Raw genomic sequence first — 9,633 nt, 5'->3', positions numbered from 1 at the left:
AGTTGAGTCTGGTATTAATTACCTTAGTCACATTAGAACATGTTAAGCCTCCCACAACCTCAATGATCAATACCAAGTTGTGGCTGACCTTGAGAAAAAAATGGAAAAAAATAGAAGTGATGCATCCCAAGGTGAAAATCCAACTGTGGCACCCACGGATGGGGTGATTGATACTTTACCCAAAAACTTCAAGGAAAGATATTTTATTTTGATTGAACCAACAGAACCAGTCAACATCAACATGGAGCAAGAACCAAGGGTCATTTATTTAGCATAGTCCTTAAGCCTAGAGGAAAGACATGCATTCATTTTCTTGTTTGAAGAAAGAAAAATAAACTTTGCATTGTCTTATGCAGACATGCCTGACTTAGATCTAAATTTAATTCTCCATCATCTCAATATTTCTCCATAGGAAAAGCCAGTAAAACAAAAGCTTAGAAAGATGCATCCCCATATAGCTTTGTTGGTCAAGGTAGAGTTAGAAAAGTTAATCAAGACCTATTTCATCTGATCCTTTGCGTATGCATCATGGATATCCAACATTGTCCCCATATCAAAGAAGAATGGAAAAATACACATCTGCATCAATTTCTAAGATGTAAACAAAGCATGTCCCAAAGATGATTTCCCCCTTCCCAACATTGACACCATTGTCAATCTAACAGTGGGTCATTCTAGGTTTTCACTCATGGATGGGTTTTAGGGTATAATTAGATCAAGATAGCATTGGAAGATCAAGAGAAAACAACTTTTACTTGTGCATGGGGCACATTTTGTTGGAATGAAATGCCCTTTGGGCTAAAGAATACTGGGGCTACCTATCAACGAGCCATGACCACTATCTTTCATGATATGATGCACATCTTCATGGAAGATTACATGGATGACATTCTTTCCAAATCCTATAGTCAAGAAGAACATCTCCCCATACTGGCCAAAATATTCACCCACCTAGAAGTGTTCAAGGTCAGGCTCAATCCTAAGAAATGCACTTTTGGTGTCAAATCAAGCAAGCTTCTAGGATACATTATCTTAGCCAAAGGGATAGAAGTTGACCTCAAAAAGGTACAAGCCATAATTAGTATGCCACCTCCAAAGGACCTAAGTTGGTTACGATCTCTCCAAGGTAGGCTTCAATCAGTTCATTGGTTCATTTCTCAGTTGGCAAAAAAATGTATACCTTTTACACACTAGCTACACAAAGACATAAATTTTAAGTGGGATGACCAATGCCAAGAAGCTTTTGACTTACTCAAAACCTACTTGTTGAATCCACCTATGTTGGTACCTCTTGTACCACACAAACCTTTGCTATTGTACATTTTTGTAATGGATAAATCTATTGAAGCCCTTTTGGTGCAAGAAAATGACCAAGGAAAAGAACATGCCATCTATTACATTAGTCATAACTTGTTCAATTATGAGCTCAATTACTCTTTTATTGAAAGGGCTTGCCTAGCTATAGTTTTTATTTCCAAAAAGCTACATCGCTACCTTCTAACACACAAAGTCAAGCTCATATCCAAAATTGACCCCCTCAAATATCTTCTTAGCAAAATAGCATTATCCAGTCAATTGGCTAAATGGGTGATGATCCTAAGTAAGTTTGACATTGAGTATGTTGATAGGAAGGAAATCAAAGGGCATGAAATTGCCAATAAATTGGAGGATGCACATATAATGAGTTAAAATCCAATCCTAGTAGATTTCCTAGACATGCACATTCTTTAGACAGAGCTAGTAATGTGGAAATTCTATTTTGATGGTTCCTACACACACCATGGACCAAGCGTCAGTATCTTGTTCATCATGCCACTAGGTGTTACCATCCCCAAGTCTTACAAACCACTTTTTCCCTATACTAACAACATGGAAAAATATGAGGCTCTAGTCTTGGGTCTCAAACTAGCTTTAGAATGGAAGCTGATAGCACTAGAGGTTTTTGGAGACTCCCAATTAATCATTAATCAGGTCACCAACACTTACCAAACCAAAGATGAAAAATTATTGACTTATAAACATATGGTTGACACACTCAAGCCATGTTTTGTTCACATTACTTTTGAACAAATTCCTAGAGAGAAGAATATAGTAGAAGATGCTATGGCCACCCTAGTCTCCTTACTCTAGCTTTTGGAGCAACACGAGTGGTATGAGTTCTTAATAGAAGAGGTGATTCAACATGTGTTTGCTCAACCTGATTCCCTTATCATTTTCCACTTATGTGCTCTTGACTCCCTTTGGTATAACCCCATCATCACTTACCTCCATGATAACACCATTTTGTCTAACCTGTCATGTAACCAAAAATGAAATTTCATCTAAAAAACCTCCTGTTACACCTTGGCCAATACACTATATAGGAAAGGTCTTGACCATACTTTATTTAGATGTCTTGAAAAGGATGAGTCTAGAGTCACTCTATAGGAAGTCCATGCAAGGATTTGTGGGTCACACTCTAGTGGGTTCACACTAGCAAAGAAGATTCGTAGGATAGGCTATTTTTGGCCAACCATGGAAAAGACTTCTATTGACTATGTCAAAATTTGCAAAAAATGCCAAATCCATGGTAACCATGTTCATGCACCAGCCCAAGAGTTCAACCCTTTGGCCACACCATGACCTTTTTATTAGTAGGGCTTTGATTTGATCGGATCCATCCATCCACCTTCCTCTAGCAAATATAAATGGATTATGACTACCACAGAATACTTCACCAAGTGGGTTGAAGTAGTGCCACTTGCCAACTCTATGGGAAAATAGATCTCTTCTTTTATTCTCAATCATATCATTTTTTAGTTTGGCATACCTCATGCCATTCTCATAGATAATGCCCTATACTTTAAAAATCAAATAATGATGAATTATGTGAATATTTTTACATTATACACTACTCCTCATCAATTTATTATCCCAAAGGCAATGGGCAAGCAGAGGCCACCAAAAGAACCATTATCAACATCCTCAAAAGAATCGTCAATGATATTGGTAGAGATTGGCATTTACAGTTGAACCCCACCCTTTTACAGGATGAGTTTTAGGATGCCTACAAGTGTGACAACCTTCTCCCTGGTTTATGGTTGTGAAGCTATTCTCCCATTAGAGGTTGAGATCCCATCCTCGAGAGTCACTTTTTGGGACATCCTATCAGATGAGGATTATAGAGTAGCCCATCTAGAATAGCTAGAGTTGTTAGAAGAACATCAGTGTACAACACATGAACATATCAAAGTGTATTAGAATATATTATCAAGACATTACAACAAAAAGGTCAAACTTTGTGTTTTCTAGATTGGTGACCTAGCGCTTCAAGAAAACCTTAAGAACCAAGCAGTGAGGGAAAATAAAGGAAAATGGGAGGCCAATTAGATTGGTCCTTACCTTATCATAGAATCATTTGGGATTGGTACTTACAAACTTCTAGATTGTGATGGTATAGAACTAGCATAATCCATTAGCAACATCCATCTCAAATGGTTTTATGTCTAGAGCTTCGAGAAACACATCCAAAATACCAAAAAAATAACAAAACATAAAAAATACCAAAAAAAAAAAAATGGTATAAAAAAAGTGAGAACACCACCTTTGGTTTGAAAAGGGATGAGAGACAACACTTCTAGAATTCCCAAAACAACACAAGTCCTTCAATGCTAAAAAAATAGTCAAGATAGCCTTCAAGTAACCTCCTCTAGAAATTTTTTTCTTATTTCAACCATCATTGAGTTAATTTCACACATACCCAATTGAGAAACACTTGTGGGTTATAGTTCTAGGGTCTTTTGGCATCAAATGTGGTTCATAGGAGTAGAAACAACTAGTATGACAACAGCAGTAGAGCACAAAAAATAGAGCCCATAATAGCAATAACAAAAACAATAATGAGAGAAAATCAAAGCCCTTTTCTTGGATTGAATGTACACCCTTAGCTCTTTATGTTCATGCAACAACCCCTATCCATACCATGAAGCAAAGACTACACTAGAACTAGAAGTAGGAGTAGAAGGAATCAAGAAACACTCGTGGGTTACAGTTTCATGGTTCTTTGGCAATCAAATGTAGTTCATAGTAGCTCAAACAAATAGTATGACAACAATAAAGGAGATCACAACAAATTCAGCAAGAAAGGGCATCTAATTATGTATTGAGATACCATAGACATGAATTGTAGGTAAATCAATGCACATCTTCACTATCCACCTTGGCCCTCAGTCGACCCATTTGATGTCATAAACTCCCTTTATTGCCTCTTTATATACCTTACATGGTTCTAGTTATCCTTGTCTTCCAACAACTCTCACTCACATCCTCCATTTCACCCCCCACAGACCCAAAAATCATCAAAAAATATCAAAAACATTCAAAAATCATCCAAAATTATCAAAAAAAATTTAAAAAAATTCCTTAATATATAATTTTTTTCAAAAATTGCCAAAAATAATCAAAAAAATTCAAAAATTGCCTAAACATATCAAAAAAATTCAAATATTGCTAAAAATTATTAAAAAAATTCAAAAATTGTTTCAATTTACCAAAAAGAGTTCAAATATTATCCAAATTTGTGAAAAATGTTTGGAAAGGAGTCATAATTGCCAAACATGATCGTAAAAGCTTGGAAACATTAACAACACCCCAAAATTCCTATCAATTCCTACTTGATTTTACTCTAATTAGGCTATACAACAAGACATAAAATATTTGAACCCAACATGCCTTGCTGATATTAAGAAGTAGCGTAGTAATGTCCTAAAACATTTCTTAGGGCTTTGGAAAATTTGGCACAATGAGGATAGTGCAAGAGGTGCCCCCGTTTCCTTCCTCTTGTCATGAGTAACAATTCCCCATGGATCATTAAGTCTTATTTATGTTGTAGTGGCCATGATTAGTCTAGTCACCTTCAACAAATATATCAATGCTATTCTGAAAGCTCAGATATCTATTGGATTCTTTCATCCTCACTCAACTAGTGGCACAAAATAAGTAAGCGTAAGCGTGAGAGCATGGCTCCCCCTCAAGCTCCTTTTTCAAGGCCCAAGTGTCCTTTTTAGATCCCTCCAACACCTTTCTAGGATCCTCTAGCACATTTTCAGGCCCAAAGCACTTTTCTCATGCCCAAAGTGCCTTTTTAGGCCCCTCAAGTGCCTTTTCCAGGCTCAAGCACCTTTTTCAAGCCCAAAGTGCCTTTTTAGGCACCTCAAGTGCCTTTTTAAGGCCCAAAATGCCTTTTTCAACCCCTCTAGCGCCTTTTTCAACATGCCTTTTTTAGGTTAAAGCACCTTTTTAAGGCTCTATTTCATCTTCTTGAGACCCAAGTGTCCTCTTTTGGGCCCCAAACACCTTTTCATAGGCCTCAAGAATGTTTGTCTCGTCACACACCTAGAGAAACATCCCCACATTGGCCCTATTATTATTTTTAATAGTTCTTAATATACACACAAACATTCTCACCTACCAGTCATGGTTATCCTCACTCTACAAATTGTATTGTTCCCACTTTTACAAGAGTCAAATTGTTCCAATATTTATCACAAAAATGCAAAAACATTCAAATATCTATCAAACATCCCAAAAGCATTTAAATATTTGATAAAACCTCAAAAATAGGCAAATATATTCTAAAATTACCAAAAATACACATGACCTTGCATTGCAATCAATGCCAATTGTCCCTTTGATTGCCATAACAACAAGCACAAACTATTTATTCTCCTATGGCAGCAATGAAAATATTACATTCAAACAGTGTCTAATGGATTATTTATTCTAGCCTCCCCAGGGGAGGTGGCACAATAGGGTGTCCATTGTGGTATCCCATTGGCCTAGCTCCAGATGAAGAAGCCTATGGGGTCAAAACCCTACATGTCTGCATTGCATCCATGGGAATTGGAAGCCTACCACCACGTAATTGTACATTCAATAGTTGTGTGAATTCCCTATCCATAAACTACATCTCTCACTAGTTCTCATTCAGGAACACTTGATGATAACATCCCATATAATAAGTAGCTTCTTGATGCACCTTCATTGTAGGCTACATTTCCACAAACACATTCTCCACCAACTTGTTCACCCTTGGTGTAGTGATTGCTCATTGGACCACATCCTGCTCCTACTACATTTGATCAGTAGCCATTTGCCAACACTCCACATCTACTTTTGCCTTGCCTAACCACTGCTGAAATTGCCTCACTTTTGACTCACTCAATGCTAATCACTCCTATAGTTTCAATGCTAGGGAGTTTGATTTTGCAATCACCTCCCTGAATGACTCAGACTATGACTGCAGCAACACCAACTCATTTTGCATGCTCTTTAACCCCATTTCCACCATCTTTAGAGATTCTTGCAAACTCTTAGCTCATGACCACTTTGCTCACATTCTTGCATCATTTCCCTCTGCTTGTGATTTCTCCATCTGTAGTTCTGCTTCTAATGATTACACCCGCACTCGTTCCATATTCACCACCACTTGGAGTCATCTTGCCTCCATTTACACTCCATCTTATTGTGCCTTCTCCATCAATCCCAACAAAAATGTGACTTCCTATTCTACATTTTCTGCCTGGACTCTCTCTATGGCCAAAATTCTCCATTATTCTTCCACGTCACTTGATGATTGATCTCCACCCCCTGCCTCTAGTCATGGCTCCTCTACATTCACACCGCTTGCTTCTCCTTTCATTGGCCTTGGGCTTGAAATCTTGAGACTGATCAACTAACATGCTCCACTCATCACCTTGCTCACACTAACATCTTCCACCTCCTTTAGAGCTTTCGCTATAGGCTTTTCAAGAGATTTAATCTCCCCAGCCTCCTCTAATGCCCCTGACATGCTCTTTGTCATTTCGAGTGGACTAGTCTCCACCTATGCCATCAGCTCATCATCCAACACCACCTGTAATGTCTACTATGCTGTAGTCCTTGACAACATCATTAATGCTAACAAGGGTGTTTCTTTCGCCCTCACCCTCGTATCTTTAGGTTGTGTTGACTCCCATCCTACATGAATTGATTCAACCGGTTCCTGAACTAACGGTTGAATCTCAAACTAATACACTAGTTCCCTAGAGGTTCACCGACTGCATTTTTCCCTTTACCCTTTTCTATTCTACCTTTCTTGGCTAGCATCACCCTCCTGCTATGATTGATCTAGTGAGCCTGACATGCTTTCACTTGCACACCTCCTTAGACTTCTCAATAAAATTGACAACCTTGTTCTACTCTTCACCTCACTTGATTCCATAATATCTACCTATTTAGGGTTGTCACTTACCTAAAATCATTCTCTATTTGCCTTACCATGTTTCCACCCTCTCCATCTTGCCACACTAGTACTAAGTACACTTGACCCTTGGCTCTGACATTTAGTCATCCAAATCCTTACTGATGCACACCAACCATCAAATTTTGCTACTAAATCACTACTTACACATCCCACACCTTCTCATCTACCTAGTACAACAATGGCTCCATAGTAGAATTGAACAAACTTGACATTGTTACACACAACTAGAAGCAAGCTTGGTTCACAAATAATGGTTTTCTATGCTATCATGCGCTTTTAGTAATTAAATGATGTGTTTGACTAGAGGTACCAGGATGAAGTCATGATCTTTTTATTGGTTTTTCACTATTTACCTTTAGTGATCCTTTGGGTTTTCACATTATTGGTGTCCACTTATAAGGGCCTCCTCTTGTATGGAATGCCATGTGTACCTTGACCAATTTTGTGTACTATTTAGGTGAGGTCTTTTATTTGACATGTGACTATTTGCATGCCTATTTTTATTATCCCATGGCTATAGCTTCTGTTTCTTAGTGGTTGTCATGTTTTCTTGTACATTGTTCCTCTTTGCTAGTACTTCTCAGCTGACATAGTATTCATATCACAATAATAGAGCTAGTGGTGTTTGTACTTAGTCACTTTTTACCACACGCTCTATGATGACAATTAGTTTTCATCTCTTTAAAAAAGTGATAGTTAGTTACATTCATATAGTTTACATTTTCATCTTGGGTTCCTTGAAAATGCATGGTTCACACATAAATTAGGATGCAATTCGCCAACATTAATCAACAACTTCATGACTAGTTATCAAAAACTGAACAACAATATCAACATCAACATCTAGATGAGCTTTTAGCATTCAACTATCATGTACTTTGTCTCCTCACAATATTGCCACCATGCATCACACTTCACTATTTCATGTCACCATCTTATATTTTCATGCCACCTATTGCATTATGCAGCTTTTGAAGCTCAAACAATTCTAGTCACCATTGCCTTGTATTAGATTTAATTCCTCATCACACCCAATCCTCTACTACATTACATGGATTTTTGAATCTCATGTCATCATATCCTATTTTATCTCCTTCTCATTCACCATAACTTACTCCATCACACATCATACGACCCCATTTTATTTCCTTACATCTCATAGTTTGTTTCATTCCATTATATTTCACTTTCCCTATTTCACTCTATTTGTGACTTGCATTCCATCTTTTCTCATCACATTAATTTCTTTCATGCATATCATATGTTCATTTTGTGGCTTTTGAATCTCAAAAGTTGACATCCCATCTAAAAACTTTTAAATCTCACAATTTCATTACGTCACATTTCATTTCATGTAATTACATCATTAGGGACATATCATCTATTCTAAATTCTTATCCATATGTCATATAAATTAATCATTCACACACACACACACACACACACACACACACACACACACACACACACACACACACACACACACACACACACACACACACACACACACACATACACACACACACACTTGCATCCACTACTACCAAAATCATCAAATCAAACCATCACATGCATACAAAAGTCCATGATATAGCAAGTGCATAAGTGTAAACATCAACAAGCTTGAATATCTCATAAATCAAAAAGATGAAATCATCAACATCAAAAGGTCATCAACATAAACATTTCCTCATCATAAATGACATACATGCCAAGCCAATAACATAAACACAAAAGCTCCACAAATAAACCTTCTGTTGCACTACATAGATCATCTATCTGTGTCTGATCTGATAGTCCTTGCTCACTGGGGGCACTCATCTCATCTCAAACAATCAAAAACTGAACAATGACATTAGTTTTTCATCACAAGTGATCATCATACATAAATCAAATCTCAACATCTAGCTATTTAGCTAATGGTTCTATCTTGAACTAGTTTTTTGTCCTACTTTGTATCCTGAGATGGACATGTCAATTTTCCCTACTCTATATCCTGAGGGGGGCACTTTTTCTATCTATCAACATTACCTAATTGATCCTACACATCACTTATTGACTACACATTCCCTATTAACTATTCTCATCAAATATTTTTAGAAATAAAATTGGAATATCCCTATTTTGCACATCCATTTTTCCAATTTCATTTCTAAGGGGGCAGTATACTAGGGCATAAAAAATTTTCAAAATATCAAAAATGTCCTACCATAACCAAATTTAAAACATCAAATCAAATCGGGGCATCCAAACCAGGGCATCAAATTTTTTTGAAATATAAAAAATGTTCTACCATAGCCAAAATTTTTCAAACATCAAGTCTACCAAAACTAGGATATCCAAGAAAAAAT

Source organism: Cupressus sempervirens, chromosome 4 (assembly GCF_028749045.1).
Source record: "Cupressus sempervirens isolate cs-2001-9-10 chromosome 4, ASM2874904v1, whole genome shotgun sequence".
NCBI classification, from domain to species: domain Eukaryota; kingdom Viridiplantae; phylum Streptophyta; class Pinopsida; order Cupressales; family Cupressaceae; genus Cupressus; species Cupressus sempervirens.
Note: the sequence above shows the minus strand (reverse complement) of the source record.